Source organism: Macaca thibetana, chromosome 11 (assembly GCF_024542745.1).
Source record: "Macaca thibetana thibetana isolate TM-01 chromosome 11, ASM2454274v1, whole genome shotgun sequence".
Classification (NCBI taxonomy): domain Eukaryota; kingdom Metazoa; phylum Chordata; class Mammalia; order Primates; family Cercopithecidae; genus Macaca; species Macaca thibetana.
In genome coordinates this window covers 24,463,558-24,484,290 of record NC_065588.1, presented here as the reverse complement: position 1 = coordinate 24,484,290, position 20,733 = coordinate 24,463,558, and the positions used below count along the sequence as shown (strand labels likewise).

Below are 20,733 nucleotides of genomic sequence, written 5' to 3'. Positions count from 1 at the left end.
TCCAGAATCTGAGCACCTCTCCTTACCTCCACTATTTCCTGTCTGGTCAAGCCACCATAACTTCTCATTGTGGCTATAGGCTCCTAACGGGACTTCTCCTCTACTGGCTCGTTTTTAGTCTTCTCACATCTGGTGGCCAGGGTAAACCTTTGAAGTGTAAATCAGATTAGTCAGATGTCATCCTGTGCTCAGTGCCCTCCAGCGGCTTCCTACTTCAGGGGAGTCCTTACTACGACCCTTGAGGAGCAGAGTCAGCCCTTACCCCCTTTCCTCACTGACTTCCCCTTCTGCCATTTTCCTCCGTACCTTCTTTCCTCACTGACTTCCCCTTCCGCCATGTTCCTCCCTACCGCGCTAACATACTGCCTGTTGCTCTTTCTCCTATGTGGTGGAAGCCACCAACTGTCTTGGGGCCTTTGCTCTCCTGCAGTTTCCTTCAGCCTGTAGTGGTCGTAGTGGTCTCTGCTCTGATAACCGCGTGACTCATTCCGACAGTGTCTTCCAATCTTGACTCAAATGGCAGTTTCTTACGGAGGACCTCCCGTGTACTACCAAACACTTGCTTTTCTCCCTCACTTTAATTTTCCTCCTTAGCACTTCCCTAACTTAATGTGTGTATATGCATATGTTTATTTATCTTGTTTGTTTTTGGTCTCTCTGAGTAGAATATTAGCTGCATGAGGGCAAGGAACTTGGTCTGTTTTGTTTACTGGTCTATGTCTGGAGCCCAGGATAGTTCCTCGCAAATGGAACAATACTTGTTGTGTACATGAATAATCTCAGGCCGATTTTGGCTGGTGTTCTGTATTTATGGTCAGAGAAGTCATAAATAATGCACATTGTTTTCTTTTTGAATTCCATGTAGGAAGCTTTGGGGTTAAAGTCAAATTCTTTAGTTATTTTTAGTATTCATTCCTACTGTCCCTGAAGTTTTTCTCTGCTGTGATACATCTATCACATCCCTATTAATTAACCACCGTCTTTTGAATTTATTTATCCAACTTGATATTTGAACACAAAACTATGTGTGGGTCACTGTATGAGGCTCATAAGAGACATGATCCACCTTTTTAAAGACTTCTCCAATTTTGTGAGTAAGGCAAGCTAGCAAATAATCCACATAGAAGAGCAATTTCTAAATATAAGAGAGAGCTGTTTAAGGAGGCATTCATCGAATACTAACTGAGATTTTTTTAGAAAAATATGCTCTCACCCCATCCACTGGCTAAAAGGTGGGAATACGTGACTTGGGTATTTTAAAAACGATTTTCCATGTGATTTAATTAATCCACACAACCACCCATTAAGAACTATTGATGTAACAGACGTGTGTATGTACTATGCTTTCAGACAAACACACCTTCTGTCTTATTTATCGGGGCCTGCCTAGTACTCTCACTGTATAATTGAAAGTTTGCTAACTGAAAGAAACATTCTAAAATCTATCAACTTTAGGGTAACAGTCTAATTGATATTAAAAGTAAATATACATATTTAACTATACTTATTTCCTCATTATGAAACAGGGTGTTTTTATTGTTTTGGATTTTCCGTTGGTCAGTGAGTAAAGCCACAACTTGATCTGCAGTCGTGTCTGGTGTTTTGGGTATTTGCCATGGCCAGGCTGCACTTTTACATACTTCCAAAGATAAGGTCTTCACACTAGTAATGCATGCCCTCCCTAGGCCACACTGTTCTTGTGCATTCTACTTGGGAGTACCCCTTAGGTAAGGATTACAGTAGTGCAAAGTCTGCACTTACTTTGTTGCATCTTGTCCTGTAGATGCCCCCCTTGGAAGTTTTATTTGTTTCAAATTTGGGTGGAGATTTTAGGGACTTCTTTTTTTGATTAACTGACTGTTGCAGAATACAGTTAGAAATACGAAACTCTGATTTTATTTTCCTCTTCATATGAACTGTGCTGTAGATGATTTGATATCATTGTCAATTTGCAGCCAAATTCTTTGGTTTTCCTCAGTTTACTCATTTATGCATTCTGCCCTCCTTTAAAAATATATATATATATATCAAGAACTCTGGGACAATTGAAATACTTGCCCTTGAAAATAAAAGCAACATGAGGCTCAGCCCAGAGATGGGGTTTATCTCTGGGTTCTATGAGTTTGATGCACACTAATTTACTAGTGCTGGAACCAAATGGGTTGAAAATCCTTGTTTTCCCACCAGATGGGTTATTTTAAAATATCACAAAACTTCTGAGGTTATTTACATTACAAATGTGCTTCTTCACACACATCAAGAATTGAGTACCATGTTTTGACAGTAACTCCTTTATGAAATTATATGTTGCGCAAGTGGAGTAAAATTCAAGTCATTCTCAAGGGAGCAGGCTTATGAATCTGGATGAGGTCACACCTCTTTAAAGATGCAGTTTGATAATCCGACATCAAAACAAAGGAATTCTGTTAATCCTCTCACAAAAGTGCAAATTGCTAATCAGATCCCTGGGCTGGGCTGGCAGCTTGGTAAACAATGAGCTTGGCAGAAGAGCAACTTTGGGCGGATAGATAGCTGAGAAGCTTGGGATACCAACTTTGCCCCTATGTTAGCCCAGTTGGGTCTGTTGTTTCGAAACAATTACGTGTGTCAATGGAGGTGGTTCTTGCAGTTATTGTGTTCTTGTGCTTTTCTCCCTCCATGTTAATGATGATGCAAATCAATCTTCCTGTCTTTCATTTCACTTCACTGGTGTATAGGCTACTATGCCCCTATATTCTTTTCACTTGGATGCATGTGTCTTTTGAATTTTCATTACACATTCCTCTACAAGCCCAGAGGATTTTCCCTCCCTCCCATAAATAGTGTGGTGGTATTTGAAAAAGGAAGAATAAATCTAAATCCATCTGAAGAAAAAAAAAAAGAATCTTCTAGAAGTTGTAATAATTAAGACACTTTTTTTTTTAAAGTGCTAAAAATCCAATTTGAGGCAGTTTAAGAAATAAGCCTGGAATTTGTTGGGTAAAGGAATACAAGGAAGGCAAATAACCAAGGAGGGGAAAGGACAGGAATGTAGTTGGGCCTCAGGAACAGTTGGAACCCGGGAGTCACACTTTGTCAGGACTTGATCCCTTTCTCTTGTCTCTGTGTCACTTTGAATGTCGGCTTCACTGTTTCTTGCTGCAATAGAGATTTCTCCATATGGGAGGAAATGTCACCGTTGATGACAGCGCTGGAATTTTATAGCTCACTGCTTTATCCATTCTCCTTAAATCAGATATCATAAGGAAGGACTCTGATTGGCTTGGATTAGATCAGGTGCCTGTTCTGGACAAAGCAGCCATGTTATATAACCTCATTTGCTAGAGGATAGAGGGTGCATGCTATCCGTCATGCTATCTTCTTCACAATGATTGAAATACGTAACCAGCCTGAAACATTCTAAAGCCTGATGATTGCATTAGCACGTAGAGTTATTTTGTTCATCTCAACACCACTCTTTTAACTTTCACTCTTTTTGGCCTTTTTGGCGTTTCCAACTTTCACTCAAACATGACTAAGAGTTAACTTGAAAGTGAGAAATACAACTTCTTCATTTTAAAAGGGGGCTCTCATTAAGAGAGTGCACTGTTTTGAATACTTTCAGCTAATTTCCTGTCAGAGAGGGTGCATACATTATTTGGGTGCAGTGTATGTTGGAAAGGAGCAAAATTTAAACTTTTGATTGTGGAGGCGTACTCCAATGGGTAAGAGCTGTGTGCTTTTGCTGTAGGACAGTATGGGCTGCAGTTGGCATATCGGTTTTCAGTCAGATGAATGATGCGGAACATGACAAATCTACATCTGTAAGGGGAGAAATGCGTCAAAGGTAGAGGTTTGGGGCAGAGGATGGCTGGCCCGGTGGGGCCACGTTACCCACAGCCAAAGCTTTTCGAATAAGAGCACTGTCTTTTTAAAAGCAACAGGGGGTGCGGATTGAGGGAGTGCTCACAGCGGTAAGTATAACACAGCTGTGCTCTGTTTATGCTTCGGCTACAATAAAAAAGCTATAAAATGTGAGATGTCATAGCTCCACTTTGCTTTATTTATACTATTTCCTCTGAGCTCTGTCACACTGCACATTCATCTGCTAAGTTGCAGCAAGAATGGAGATTAAAATATCACAGCTCAAAATAGGAGTCAAGCGGAAGGAGATTCATCATAGCCCTATTAAAAATATGTAAATATGGGAATGAAGTCATTTTAAAGCTATACAGTGCTCCTCCTTTATGAGTTAAGATCCCTTGAGCAAGTGATGGGCTATGCCAAGGACAGAGCTAGGGGAACTTGTTCTCTCTTCCGCAATGGAAACCCTTTTAAGATGAAAGGCTGTTTGAATTGCAAATTATGTATGTTTTTCTATAATCAGAACCAAGTTAATAATGGCTGGAAATCTGATGCAAAATGGAACGAAAAAGAGTTTTGGGAATCAAGATTGTATGTTGTTCATTTGGTTAGAATTTTTTCAATTAATACATGGAATCTCCTTTTAGACCCCAGTTATTAATGAAATTTGGGAAACTTTCAAAAGTATCCCTGGATAGGGAAGCTCTAAGAAGGAAACTGATACACAAAGACAAAATTTGACTTTCCACAGCTCAACTATCAGTGATGAAGCTAAGGCTGGAAGCTAGGAATTCTACCTAAAACTTTGCCAGTAAAATTACTTCTTTTAGGATTTCCGCATCTCTAGTCCCCACAACAATTTATTTACCTCTGTTGTTTACATGGTGTGCTTAGGCGAGTAAGGAATGGAATTTTTACATGAAAAGTCTGGAATACCTCATATGCGTTTTACACGCTTTTTATGCTCTCCTTGCCTAGCTGTTGAGTAGCTCTTGATCTTTTGACCTTCTGATTTTCCAAATGTTCTATTGCTATTGTGGTAATAGTGAAGGCCAGCACTCATTAGGGGCTTATTGGTTACCAGGGATGGTACTAAGTGTTTGATGTGAGGATCACAACAACCACATGCAGTAGGTATTATTGTTTCTCAGACTTTACAGATGTGGAAACTGAGGCATGAGATTACACAGCTAGTAAGTGAGAACAGGAATTCAAACCAAGCAGTCTAATTTCAGAGCCTGCATTCTCAACCCCTGTTGTCTTTCCAAAAATATGTATTAGGAAGACAGTGGAAGGAGCACAGGGCTGGAAAAGAGGGTACTTGGGTTCCAGGCACAGTCCTGCCACTGCCCTAAGTCAACTCATTTTTCTTATCTTTAGAATAAAATGAGCACATGATTATGTCTTCCAATTTCAACTTTGCATCTATGCACTGATACCTCAGGAAAATAAATTTTCAGTAACATTCTTCTGCATTCTTACTTAGTTTTAGTTTCAGAAATAGTTATGTTAAATATTTGTAATGTACAGTGATTCTAGAATTTTGTTTGTCGTGTACTTTTCATTTTGTTTTAATTGAATTCTTTTGGATGCAATGAATAGGGGGAGCAGGGCTGGCTGAAGACTTTCTAGCTGTGTGAACTGGAGCACATTTCTTCATCTCTCTGTGCCAGTTTTCTCATCTATAAAATGAATATAATAAAAGTGCCTTTCCCTATCAGTGTCTGTTGGAAAGGAGCAAAAATTAAACTTTTGATTGTGGAGCCATATTCCAATGGATAAGGGCAGTGTGCTTTTGCTGTAGGACAGTATGGGCTGCAGTTGGCATACTGATTTTCAGTCAGATGAATGATGCGAAACATGACAAATCCACATCTGTAAGAGGATAAATGCGTCAAAGGTAGAGGTTTAGGGCAGAAGATGGCTGGCCTGGTGGGGTCATGTTGAGATTATGCCTGTAATCCCAACATTTTGGGAGGCTGAGGTGGGAGATCGCTTGAGGCCAGGAGTTCAAAACCAGCCTGGTCAACACGGGGAAGCCCCATCTTTACAAAGAAAATTCAAAAAATTAGCTGGGCATGGTGGCACACACCTAGAATCCTAGCCACTCAGGAGGCTGAGGCGAGAGGATCACCTGAGCCTGGGAGATCAAGACTGCAGTGAGTCTTAATTACATCACTACACTGCAGCCTGGGTGACAGAGTGAGACTCTGTTAAAAAAAAAAAAAAGTACCTCTCCCATAGCATTGTTCTGAGAATTAAGCCAGGTAACACATGACAATGCTTAGCACATTGCCTACTCATAGGAGCTACTATAAAATATCTAAATGTTTGCTGTTACGATTATTATTGACCATCTGAGTCTCACTTACCATCGCTGTCTCTCCATGCTACCAGTTCTCCTACCACAATTGGTAAATTGTTTAGCTTTCTGGTGCCTATATTCATGAATTTGCAGGTTTAAGATGCCATCAGATGTTACCATCTACTTAAGATAGAAATATTAGGGCAGGATGGAACTTTAGAGGTTGTATAGACCAGCTCTTTCATGTGATTAATATAATACCCTGAAAGATCAAGTGATTTATCCAAGAACTTTCAGCTAACTGGTAGACCACAGAGATATGGCCCATGGATTCCAGCTGTGGGTTCCAATGCAACACTGCTACCTCCATAGGTACCCTGCTACCTCTGTGTTAGATTAAAAAATGTGAAAGTTCTCGGAATTTGTAAAAGGAGCAATGACGCACATTTTAAAAGTTTAAATTAGGCAAGTTGCCATAGTATCTCAGATTTATGACAGTTTTAGATTTTAGATTGTGCATCTCTTTGGCAGACTTCAGAAGAGGATGCTAGGAAATAAGCTTTAGGCTGGCAGGACTTAGAAGTGGTCATCTTTCTTATTGAATCTTAGGAAATTGAAGTGCTTGGTTCCTTTTGTATGTTGAGTGAGATAACATGTAATTTTCAGTAGCATGGGAAGAAGTAGACCTGATATACTTAAAGAAGGTGGAAAGAAGAAAAGACTTTTTAATAGTGGTTGGAGTAATTTAAATAGGGAAATATTTGATAAAATAGTGTGATAATTTTTGAGACACATCTAATGGGGTCAAAATTCATCCACTTTAATATACAAAGAAAAATAGAGCTGTTTTCATAATGTATTCTCACTTTTTTTTTTGTTTTTGAGACAGAGTTGCACTCTCGTTGCCCAGGCTGGAGTGCAGTGGCATGATCTTGCCTCACTGCAACCTTTTCCGCCTCCTGGGTTCAAGCAATTCTCCTGCCTCAGCCTGTCAAGTAGCTGAGATCATAGGTGCCCACCACCGTGCCCAGCTAATTTTTTGTATTTTTAGTAGGGATGGGGTTTCACCATGTTGGCCAGGCTGGTCTTGAACTCCTGACCTCAGGTGGTCCACCTGCCTCGGCTTCCCAAAGTGCTGAGATTACAGGCGTGAGCCACCGTGCCCAGCCTTATTCTCACTTCTGAGCCCCCACCTTACTGGGCAGGTTGAAAGGGAATAAAAAATGAATACAAAATAGCTGTGTCAAATCCTCTCTGTGTATTTGTTTTCCCATATCCCTGTTCAGGCCCTGGAGTAGGATGGGGTGAAGGAGGGGCCTAGGATACAAAATGTAAAGAGACAGCACTCTCAGGTGCCAACCCTGCACCCACAGGGCCCTGAGAGCAATGATGCCTCTTTTAATTGTGTGTCCCCCTAGGGGCTGCACCAATCTCACCCTAGTGCAGGCTCTGCCTCTGTCCCAACTAAAGAAACCATCTTTGGGGGAGGCTGTATCACTGTGGCTACAGCTGGGAGTGTGGGCTGTCACATGTATTCATGCTGATCCTTGAGTTGACCTCTGTGTCCTTCCTGGATTCTGCACCCTAATCTGGTCTCTACCCGGAGGGGCTCTGTCCTTGTTGGATCAGCTGCTGATGCAACTGGCCCCCCCTGGACTTTGAGCCAGTGAATCTGTTGCTGACCTACCATTTCCTTTGGACTTGAGGTTCCCCTTTTTCTCCCCATCCCAGGGCTTCCTCAGTCTTCCTCTGTTTTGTGCATGTATGTGAATGTGTGTGTGTGTGTGTGTGTGTTTGTGTGTATGGTGGTGTGGAGAGGGCAGAACAGAGCATAGTACTTTTCAGTTTCCTGCACATGTGCACCAACTGCAAGGAATAAATAACCAACTCTTACTCAGTCAATCCAGACGTTTTCCTTCCTTTAGCAGTGGTTTTTTTTTCTCTCTCACCAGATTAGATGGATACAAGGCTAAAAACAGGGATTCCCAGGCAGTCCTGTGCTCTCACTACCACCCTCAACTCCTGCCATCAAGAAAGGTCCATGAAAGAGGACTGTCAGCCCACAGGGCCGTGGATTCCTTTGTGCCACTCATAGGCTTCTGTACCACTGCCCTGGAAGCCAAATATTAATACCGATATGAAAAAAGCCTGAACCCCACCTCTGAGTTCTTCATCCCTTTTCTACCTCTTTGTTTGCCCAAAATTCTTTCCTCTTCCTCCCTAGGTGTGTGAGAGCTCCCACACTGGCTGTTTATGATCTGCATTTTGCTTTTGTTTTGTAAAGGGACATATTTTGGAGATCTTCACTGCTTTTTACTCTCAAATTCTGTCGTTCGAGTTTGTTATCTAAGATTTTCAAAAGTTAGCTCTGAAACTCAAAGCTGATTAGTGGCCCTTTAGTTCTAGATGGTGGCCGACCTCTTCTTGAAAGGATAAAGGCCATTAATCTAGGGACAACAAGAATAAGACTTACATGATATGGAACTGCATCTGGAAATATTTCAGACAGTAACATATCTGTTACAAGTGGCAGTCACCTTAATTTTATAAACAAATAATTTCAATATTCCTTTAGTCATAGTTTAAGAATCTGTATCTATATGTACTTATATATAGATATCTATATATATCCATTTTGATATCTGTGTATGTGTGTATATCTATACACCCATATGCATATATCAAAATATAACATTCTACTTTATAAATGTAATATAATTATGATTTGTCAACCAAAAATAATATCAATTTTAAAATAAGAATATATTTATTGTGGTGGTATAGATGCAACTTCAACCCATTTGCCTGTTATACCTTGCATATGTTTAAGAAAACTAAGTTTCTTTAAAGAATGCTAAATTCACCTAACACAGAATTTAGCATATCGTACACATTGAAATATTGTATAAATGAATGAATGACTTTATCTTGAAGGTCATTTAAGTTGGTCATTTTGAGCAGGGACACAACACGGTAAAATTGGTGTTTTATAAAAAATATGATAGTGCTGTAGTAAGTGAATAGAAAGAGAATGAGATAGGGAACAACTGTAGGAACATATTCTAAACATATTCTAGAACAACTACTGGAAGAGATTCCTTTTCAATGATCCCCACACTCCAAATACTTAGACTTTGCACTGGACATACGGTCGTTTACCAAGTCTGTTTTTTTCTTCCTCTTGACACTGGGTCTTAGGTCTGTCACCCAGGTTGGAGTGCAGTGGTGCATTCTCACCTCACCACAGCCTCCACTTCCCAAGCTCACACCATCCTCCCACCTTAACTTCCCAAGTAGCTGGGACCACAGGCCTGTGCCGCCATAGCCAGCATATATATATATATATATATATATATATATATATGTGGAGATGGGGTTTTGCCATTTTTCCCAGGCTGGTCTTGAACTCCTGAGCTCGGGTGACCCGCCTTGGCCTCCCAAAGTACTGGAATTACAGGCATGAGCCACTGCACCCATACCCAAGTCTGTTTAAAGAAGCAGCAATTAAAAAGTCAGGAAACAACAGATGCTGGAGAAGATGTGGAGAAATAGGAACGCTTTTATACTGTTGGTGGGAGTGTAAATTAGTTCAGCTATTGTGGAAGACAGTGTGGTGATTCCTGAAGGATCTAGAACTAGAAATACCATTTGACTAGCAATCCCATTACTGGGTACATACCCAAAGGATTATACATCATTCTACTATAAAGAGACATGCACATGTATGTTTATTGTGGCACTGTTCACAATAGCAAAGACTTGGAACCAACCCAAATGCCCATCAATGATAGACTGCATAAAGAAAATGTGGCACATATACACCATGGAATACTATGGAATACTATTCAGCCATAAAAGTGGAATACTATGCAGCCATAAAAAAGGATGAGTTCATGTCCTTTGCAGGGACATGGATGAAGCTGGAAACCATCATTCTCAGCAAACTAACACAGGAACAGAAAACCAAACACCGCATATTCTCACTCATAGGTGGGAGTTGAACAGTGAGAACACATGGACACAGGGGTAGGGGGCATCACACACTCGGGCCTGTCAGGGGGTCAGGGGGGTGGGGGAGAGATAGCATTAGGAGAAATACCTAATGTAGATGACGGGTTGATGGGTGCGGCAAACCACCATGGTGCGTGTATACCTATGAAACAAACGTGCACGTTCAGCACATGTACCCCAGAACTTAAAGTATAATAATATGAAAAAAGAAGCAGCAACTACCACTTACTTCAGAAAGACCTAAGAAAAGTTGGACATAATTTACTGTGTATTTGAGTTCATTTCTCACAGGAGGTAGGCAGTTGACTTTTCCAAATGATCTCTCTTTTTTTCTTTTCTTTTCTTTTCTTTTTTTTTTTTTTTCCTTTTAAGATAGAGTCTCACTCTGTCACCCAAGCTAGAGTGCAGTGGCACGATCTCGGCTCACTGAAACTTCCACCTCCTGGGTTCAAGTGATTCTCCTGCCTCAGCCTCATGAGTAGCTGGGACTATAGGTGTGTGCCACCATGCCCAACTAATTTCCATATTTTTAGTAGAGACGAGGTTTCACCTTGTTGGCCAGGATGGTCTCGAACTCCTGATCTCAGGTGATCCGCCCGCCTTGGCCTCCTGAAGTGTTGAGATTACAGACGTGAGCCACCACGCCTGGCACAAATGATCTCTTTACATACAACTTAGTACCTTGTTTTGTATTTGTTATTCAGAGTGGGTACAAGAATTGTCTTGTTTCAGGAATAGCAATCTGGGGTCTATATGGTTAAGGAAATGTAGCCCATAACTGACTCCTGTTTTCAGGGTGAAAGACTAAAGAGAAGTTAATATAAGACTTGCAGAAGCTTGTGATCCTGTATAACATATTGTCACAAATTTAGTGGCTTAAAACAGTGCCCATATATTGGCTCACAGTTCTGAAGCTTAGAAATCCAACACAGCCTGGCTGGGTTTTCTGTTCAGGGTATCATGAGGCTAAAATCAAGGTTGTCCAGGCTGAGGTTTTGTCTGTGGCCCTGGGGTGGAAAAATCTGTTTCCCGAACTTATACTTGTTTTTGGCAGAATTCAGCTCTTTGTGTTTTTAGGACTAAAGTTTTTGCTTCCTTGCTGGCTGTTAGCTACGGCTTGTCCATAGGCCCTAAAGGCTGCTATATTCCTTGCCGTGTGTACTTTGTATTCTGAAGACATCAGTGGTGTGCCACATCCTTCTCGTGCTTCAGATCTCCATCTTCTCTTTGACTTCTCTTTGATTTCTAGACTAAAATGTAAAAGACAGATGCAATCGATTAGGTAAGAGTCATGCAGATAATCTGACTCAAAATCGCCTGTGTTATATAACCTGTCCACGGAATAAAATGCATTATAGTCACATTCCTGGGCATTATGCTGAGCATATTCAACATTTCAGTAGGATCTTTGGGATGGTCTTACTATTATGTCTACCAAATTGTTACTTGTTTAAAAAAATTAACAAGGCTGTAAGCAATCTCTTGCAGGGAACAACCAAACCACTTAGGAGAAGCACAAGGAATATGTGATTTAACTAATATTTTGTTAGAAAACCAGTCATTTTGTTGTTGTTGTCTTTTGACAGAATCTTGCTCTGTCATCCAGGCTGGAGTACAATGGCACGATCTTGCCTCACTGAAACCTCTGCCTCCTGAGTTCAAATGATTCTCCCACCTCAGCCTCCCGAGTAGCTGTGATTACAGGCGCATGCCCCCATGCCTGACTAATTTTTGTATTTTTAGTAGAGGCAGGTTTTCACCATGTTGGCCAGGCTGGTCTCGCACTCCCAGCATCAGGCGATCCACTTATCTTGGCCTCCCAAAGTGCCGGGATTATAGGCATGAGCCATCGTGCCTGGCCAAAACCAGTACATCTTTTAATGAAGTTTATTGTCTAACATCTGACCTTGACAGATCTATTATTAATAATCTTTAGAAATTTCACTTGTGTGATTCATTCATTTCTAAATGTTACTACCGTTCACATTACCAAAACAAAACAAAAAACCCAAAACAATTTCTTTATCTATCATTGGGAATAGGGAAGGAATGGCTTTTACTGTTTGTGTGAGAAAAAATAAGCAATGGGATGTAATTTATATGTAAATATCAAGTCAAAGTGAATTTTAACAGTGAGGTCTTTGTTAATCAGTTCACTTGAGTGGTGAAGTAAGCTAGCTTTCAAAGCTTTTTGGACTTTCTAGATTTAAAGAAGGAAGGTGGGCAAGTTTAACTAACTCTACAGTTAATGTCAGGGTTAGAGGAAGCCAGTTCTCTGCACAATATAATCCCCACTTTTGACATCAATTGCAGGTTTTGGGGGTTCCCAAAACCATCCTTGGCTTCAGCAATTGGCTTGAAAGACTCAGAATGCATTGAAAGCTGTTATACTCACAGTTATGGTTTAAGAAGAGGATACAGATTAAAATCAGAAAAGAGAAGAAATATGTAAGGTAGAGTCTGGGGAATTATCAGAGACAGAGCTTCTCTTGTCTTCACCATGGAGTCAGGATATGTCACTTTCCTGGCATCGATGTGTCACACAGAGCATTGCCAACCAGGGGAGCTCACTTGAGCCTTTGGTGTCTGGAGATTTTACTGGGACTTGACTACATACTGTCCCCTACATGGCTGACCTTTAGTCTCCACCCCCTTTTGAATGTTGGTATTGGGCTGATAGTTTTAGTTTCTGGTCCCTCTGAGAGGCAAAACTGATACTGCTTGGCCCAAACCACCCATTGTAAATCACATTGTTAGACTGTTCAGTGGCCAAAGCCTTCAGCCAAACAAACACACTCCTATGACATTTTGAGTTCAGGAGATCACGTTCTCATAGCTGAAGGCAAATGCCCATCTCTTTGGCCAAGGTTAATTCTTCCCTCCACTAATGAGGAGGGAAGGGGGAAGATGAAGACAGTATACTGTGTGTCAGACAGCATGCTAGGCATTGTTTCCTTTAAGCCTTTGAACAACATTATTAGAAAGAGACTACAGTTACCCTTAGTTTACAGACAGCTGGATTTAGCAAGATTAAGTAATTTTATCCAACACTATATACATAGTGTGGTGGAACCAGGGTTTGTACCTCTGTTGGCCTAACTCCAAAGGACGTCTCAGACACTTCGCTGGGTTGCTTCCACCAAAACTGAAAGAGTATAATGATATGTAATATAATGACCATTTAGAAGCAATTATTCTCAAGAACTGAGTTTTCAGAATAAAATTGTCATTTAGATTTATAAGAATGTGCAGTGCTCGTTTAATAATGTAGGATATAGAGGAAGAAGGTTGATATATGGATGGTTACTTCATTGAATTCATGCCTTCCAAATGGAATCCAATCAGCACTGTACCATTTCATGAATTGAAACTCATTTATGGGGTGTGTGTTTTATCCCAGGTGCCGTGCTGGCCATTGGTGACCCAAAGATGATGAAAAATATGTTCCTGCCCACGAGGAGTTAGCGACCTACTGGGGTATGTACAATGCTTATTTTGTTATTTTTAATAGGATGTTTGTGTTAAGTATTGTGTAGAGAGCTAATATGTAAAAAGTATTTGGCAAAGAAATTTTGCAAGTATTTGGCACAATTTTTCCTTTTACTGAATGTACTAATGCTAAAAAAGTTGATAAGTTGGAGATTGTTGCTCATATAACCAAATCTATTAAAAACAGGTTCAATTTTTGTAGATTCTGTAGTAATAGGGCAAATTAAATTTTGAAAAGCCACTGAGACTTGTCTGTACTTCCTACATTTGTGTGTACTTGAAGGCAAATGAAAGTAGACTAGAAATGCCACCAAAGCACATCACACATTAGCAACAATGTGCATTTCTTCTTCACACATATAACATTGACTATTCTGCTTTTTATTGGTTACTTTATTCATAATTACTATCTTTTCATCTTTTCCTACTTCATCAGTTCCTCCAATTGAGCTAAGTCCATACTGGGATAAAATATGTCTTTCCTTTCTTAATTAATGTTGATTTTTGCCAAAATATATATTTTGAGTCATAATAAAATTTATAATAGTTTCTTCTTACAGTAAACCATGCAGGTTGCCGTGAATAGTCTTGAAGGACTAAATATAGTAAATGCAGTAAATACAAACAAAAACTATTATATTCTAATGCTGCTTTCTATATTTTATAGCTTATTGTAGGGGGATAGAATTAGACAAAAAGATAAGAAATATAAGTTGAACTTAATTTCTAGTAGTTCAAGAAAATGCTACACAGCTCTAACAGGGATGATTTTGGATATATTTAATAAGTGTTAATACACTATTTAGATTAAACATCATAACTGCTGAGAGTGCAGTTCTGATCATTTTTAAAATGTGAGGAAACCAGGAAAGAACATGTCTCTTGGCAATATGATTTTAATTTTTAAAAGCATTTAATTACATAAACTATATCCATCATCTTTGCATAGATAAATGTTGTGGCAATTTTTTGAATGAACCTCTTGGTTTCCTAAGAAATTATGGATACACCATAAATTTACAAATGAAAGGCCATTCATCAGAGTTATAAATATGAGTGGTTCCCGTGCTGATGCCCATGTAAACTTAAAGTGGTTTAATATCTATTGGCTTTTGTATATAGTTAGTACTGAGAAGAATATAGATATTGTCATACTTACATGGTGTCATAACATTGGCGAAGTGGTAGAACAACATGCAATATTTTTTGAATAGCGTGGCATTTCTTTGAATTATTGCTGGCAACAGAACATAAATCAGCCTTAATGATGGATATTCCAAAGATGTTTATTAATCTATTCATTTAATTTAAGATACTCACTCTTGGCATTTATAGAGCCAGCTCACAGGAAGTGGCAAGTGCTTCTAAACCTCAGCAGTTACTTTTAGGGACCCCGTTATTATGTCAGCTAAGTCTGGTTGCAATTGAGATCAGAATGCATAAAAATTATTTCCTGCTAATATCTGCTGAAGATATTTAAGCAAAATTGATCTTCTTATATGTGTCTAAACAAAATCTCAATTTGTTTCACCATTGAATGAAACTCACTACATGGCTGTCTATTTGAACTCTCCATTTTTAAAGCCTATTTTTTTCTTTTTTTTTTTTTTTTTCTTTTTTCCTTCCCCTACTCCTTTCCTTTCTCTCTGTCTTTTTCTCCACTAGAAAATAATCCTGCATTGTGCAAATTTGATTGAAAAGGACTGGAAAACTGACAAAATTCCTCTGTACCAAATTAATGAACAGCATATGGCATATGATTTTGATAATATGTAATAAGATTAAAGACAGCTAGGATGGACGGCAGTCAAGAGCACAGAGTACAGAGGGAATTTACATTTGATAGGAAAGGTCAAAGAAAGCCAGTAATAGTTACACTGAAGAAGGAGTCAGCTATGCAAATATTATGGAGTAGGATAGTATGAAAGTGTGTGCATGTGCTTTACTAACATATGAAAAATTCAGGCACAGAGCTAACTTCTGAATTAAAATAATGTAAACAGAATTCAGTTTCTCTCCATCTCTCAGAGTCCACTAATACAGCCTCAGTTTCTGACTTCATTTGGTAGTAAGATGGTGGCAGGGGCATTGCTTCAGCTGTAACATCCTCTCAGGCTTCAGGTCAAGCTGGAAAAGAGAAGATGCCTTTCTCAGAAGCCCTATAAAAAGTGTCTTTGTACTAATTTGTTCTGATTAGATCACTGAATAATCCTGTGCCCCTCTCTTGGAGCAGAGAGCAGAATCACTTTTGTAATTTTCCATGGACTAGGCACTGGGTTTGTATCCCAGAAGGAAATAGGGTACTATTAACTGAAAGAGGCTGCATTAATGCTAGGTAGCAAAAAATAAATGGATTGCTGCCAGAAAAATCACAATGGGCACATATACATGAAAATTTGCATATCATTCTAGAAGCCTTTGGATTTCCTAGCAATCTGTGGGTTCTAGGATAAGAAACTTGAATAGTGACAATGAATCTATGCCTTCTAGAACAAACAAAAATAGCATTGCTACCATAGCCATCCAGGATAATGAGTTGTTACCGGGACTATTTCCTGAATAAAGAGACAAAATGAGGATAATATGTAACGAGTAGTTTAAATGATAATACCAAATTAAGAATAAAGGCAAGTTACATAATTTTGTTAACTAAAGTGAAATGAGTGGTTCAGCCTTGGAGGTGCTTCTTTACTAGTATTTGTATTAAAAAACTAAGCAAATCTTTTATTTAAGGTAAGCACTTTATACTGGCAACATAAAAAGACATATTAGGAAAAGAAGTTTTCTTTGATTCAATAGCTTTTATTGTTATAGAAGCCTTCGTATCCCAAATCTCTTCAACTTCAGTTAAAAAAGTAGTAATCAAGTCTATTAAATTGTAAATAAAATCATTTTCAATAATTATATCAAATTTTGTGTTGATTAGCTGATTTTTTTCTTCTTGTCCATATTTTATTTTGGAACATGTTGATGAAATCATTTATTTTCTTAATAATTATTTTTAATTGAGTAATTTAGATAGAATTGATAGAAGATATAAGTCAATCATAGGAAAACATGGGTACTTTTTAAATGCCTACATGGCAGTTATTTATTTTTCTATGCAATTGGGAAGAAGTTAACCTTTTAACAAGGTGAAGACAAGAGTAGCTCTCACTGAAATGGAAGTCATAATTATGCTTTATTGTTCCATAGATTCCTTAGTTTCTTGAAAGAAGGAGTCAGCCTGGAGTTTTAAGTTGCTTCACTTGAGCATAACAGTTTTTCCTCTTGAGCAACTCAAAATATCACTCAAAAATGGGAAAAAATTCCTTGTTTACCAGATATTTTTGAGGAATAAATTTGTTAAAGAAGGTACAGTGTGTCACCTTTTGTCTCTTTGCACAAATGAAAGCCCTGTGAATTTAGCACTGTTCCTCATGAATGGATAAACTTTTGAACCAAAATCTTCCGTTATTACTAAAATGAGTTGTTACTCCTCCTCAAGTTTGATATACCCAAGTTGCAGAGAAATATATCATTTTCCCCCTACCAATTAATGCCGCTGAAATACAGCTATCATGGGGGATGATCAGTTTTCAAAATAGTTATACAAAGGTCATAGTGTATCTGATTATGAAGATTAACATGTTATTTGGAAAATAAACTCTTTCCCCAAACCTCTGTTTGCCACCAGTTCTTGCTTCGACTGAGACATTCGTGGATTTCTGATCATTCTGTGTGTATATAGATTTTGTTTTGTTTTCCTTTCTAAATTACAACGTATCTTTACATAGTGTCAATTTTCTGTGAGTAGAAAACAGCAGGTAGTTCATTTGCAGAAAAGTGATTTACAGATTTTCTTGCTATGCATTCCTTCCTTTGATTTTCAGTTCCAGTTTTAATTTTAACCTAGCTAGGGGATTGCTTCTCTCCATAGTAATATATCAGTCATCAATAGAGTTTGGAGGAAAAGCGAGTTTCTCACTTATATGAAGAATAAAGAACAAATTTATTCATATATATATATGAAAAAGTGTTAAGTTGTTCTTCAGTTTTGGCTGACACAAATCAGTGGATATTTTTAAGGCTGTGGAGTTAAGGCAAGAAGACTATGTCATTCTTATAGTCCTTTCTAAGGACAGAAGAAAGAGGATCAAAATACTGTAAGAAAAATCCAACCATATTTTTGTAAAGTGATGTCCAATTTGGCTGTGTAGGTGTGAGTTTCAGGTAAACTTAAATGCATTTACAGATGTGAATTATAAAAACATTTCCTAGTATTAATTTTAAGAGCTTTTAAAGGAGAAGAATGAGTTTCATTGAGAACCCCAAAGCATAGATTACTAAAGACAATTGCCTCTCTGAATAGGACATGAGCTAAGGAGTGAACAGAGGGAGAAAATTCGCATACATGTTTTGAGTTTCACTTTAGGACTCTTGAAAGCTTCGGTCACTGATTGGGATTTTTCTCTAACTAGGAGTCAAAGAGACAAAGAAGCTAATCTAAATAATCTTTCTCAGGTTTTCTGAAAATGCCTGCAGATGAAAACATGTCAGACAACTGATCCAATAGGGCCTGAAGGTTTTCTGTTTGTTTGTTTTAAATCCATTCTTTCCTGAGAAGGAAATAAAAGAAAGCCTGAGGTTGGTGACAGATTTGGGCTCTTGCCACATTCCCACCTCACTTTCATGGACATTTCTCTACTCCAGAGGAAGTTAATATTTTCCAGAGATGTTCCATAGGTATTCTAAATCATACTACAGACACCTGCTCCTATATATGGGTATGTTGTTCACCTAAGATGAATCAGACTTGATTTTTTTTTTTCTCATGTGCTTCCTTTAAAAAACCTCATTAATCACAGTCTGCAGAATTTAGGGGGAAAGTTGGGTTAAACAGTTGACACTGTTTAATGGAAATGATTTATGATTATTCCTTATGTATACACAATAGGCACTTTATAAATTAGATTGTCCTAGGAGTAACATGATACATAAATGTTATTGCTATAAATTCTACACTTGGCTATATATTTTGTATCATGTGACCAGTGGACTTACAAATGCCGACTATTTCAACCTGCTCTTTCTACTCAATATTGTAAATGGTGACTTAGGTAAGCCTAACTGAGATGTATACAGAGGCAATCAAATTGCAAAAGAACAGGACATGCTGGCACCGCTCCAGCATGGCTTCTGGCTGTGTTCCAGAAGTGATGGCAGAAAGAAGAGAGAGATGGGAAGGTGAAACTATTAAGTATATGTGGCCAAAAAATGAATCTAAATGAGTACTAATTTTTTTTTTTTTTTTGCCCAGTAAAACCAAGAATCTGGTGAGAGAGAAAAGGGGAAAAAGCAGAGCAAACCGGAAAAAAGCATTAGTAAAACCAATGTATTAAAATTTAGTTAGATGTTATTTCACAGGTGACTTTTCATTATTTAACATTAAGGATAAAGTTAATAGGTCTGTAATTATAAATGTTTTAATATCAATACATATTTCATATATTTTTATACACTGATAGAAATAATATTTGATTACATGTTTTTACATTTCTGTGAATGATGAATTTGAGGAATTGGATTTTGCAAATCACTTAATTCTACTGATGGATCAAGACACTTTATTATGTGTATAATGCTGTGATGCTAATAGCCCTCCCTTTTTTTTTTTTTTTTTTTTTTTTTTTTTTTTACTGTGGTTTCTTAGCTTACTGTGATTTTCTTTCTGAGATCCTATAGACTTTGAGAGAAAAATCCCTGAATAATGGGATCATTTAGATCCAACTAATTGTTAAATATCAAACTCATCTAAAGTATTGAGTTAGATGGGAAAGGGTAGCACACCTGTAACTGACCAGCCAGGTTAATATTAGTTTCCTGGTGTCGACTCCTTACCTGATCACAGAGTCCTAACATCAGGGCTGATTTGAGTTGTACTATGCACTAATTTGTGTAAGGGAGAACTGGGCTGTGAAGAATTCTATTTTGTTCATAGTGTCTATTCTGATAGTGATTTTATAGTCCATTTTATAGGTTGAGTGTTCCGGTTGAGTCCCTCTCCCCACGCCCTCTTAAGTATTAATGTCTACACAATTGATCTGGTTACCCGTGAAGTCAGTCCAAATCGGCTGTTACAGTGACTGAAAAATACAAGATCAGTAATTTTAAAACCTAGAGGTTACTGTCTTGCAAAAAAGGACTAAGTCTTAGCAGGAAATCCCCAAGTGAAAAGATGATGGGACTTAAAGCACTCCATATGTGTGACTTGTAATAACAAACATTATTTTTTTTTTGGCTGTGATATTGAAGGAAATATCCAAAATGTGCCCCTTATGACTTCTGTAACGTACTTTTAATTGTCATACTCTGGAGCTATCCTGGTGCATGCATGGGAAAGAATATGCATATGCACATATCTCTATATTTGTAGGCACTGTAGTCAAAACACTTATTTGCCTAGCTCACTTAGCTGCATAGTTGACTTACCCACCCACCATCAAACCCTCTAGAGGAAATAGGACAGAAAGGTCACACAGAAGCAGTAAAGCCAATGATCTCTTATAAAACAGTTATTTAGGTTCTCAGTGGCACTGTTCATCTTCTGGAAGGGAGATCACTCCATTCTCTGCCCATCCCTCTGTCATCAGCATAGCTCTGGATGCTTGGAGTAAAAGAAGAAAGCCTATTCTACCTTGTTGCTGCTGTACACTCAGGTAAGCCTGGACTGAAATCCCAGAGAGACTGCTGTACCAGACAGGCTAGACTATGGGGAGATTCTAGTGCTGATAGAGATCTTTACAGGGCTCAGTTCATTTGTCCTGTCAATTTTAACCACCGTTTAAAATTCCACTTTTTCTTATAGGAGGTTAAATTTAAATGCAAGACCTGTAGATTTATGTACACGTGCAAGTGTGCGTGCACACGTGCACACATACGCACATAAAATCTGAAAAAGTCTCATCACTGTTCACTGTTTGTTCAGTGCAGAATACTTAGAGTACCTATCATTTACTGAGGAGTTTCTTTGTGCCAGGAATTATTCTTGGGCTTTGCTTGTATTATATAATTTAAGCCTCCTACAGTACCCCTATGAAACAGGT

General features: G+C 38.5%; 1 protein-coding gene across 17 annotated transcripts in view; it reads left to right on the top strand.

The window, feature by feature from the left end:
* Positions 1–20,733, top strand: part of SOX5 (SRY-box transcription factor 5) — a 1,034,891-nt gene that overhangs the window by 179,352 nt on the left and 834,806 nt on the right. For 12 of the 17 annotated variants that reach the window (XM_050746696.1, XM_050746702.1, XM_050746700.1 and 9 more), the window contains one exon: positions 13,560–13,636. The exons of 1 other annotated variant lie outside the window; for it this stretch is intronic. The gene's annotated coding sequence lies outside the window, so the exon portion shown is untranslated. Of the gene's footprint in view, positions 1–13,559; positions 13,637–20,202; positions 20,347–20,733 lie in introns of all 17 variants that reach the window. 4 more of the 17 variants (XM_050746692.1, XM_050746690.1, XM_050746689.1 and 1 more) reach the window with 2 other exon arrangements.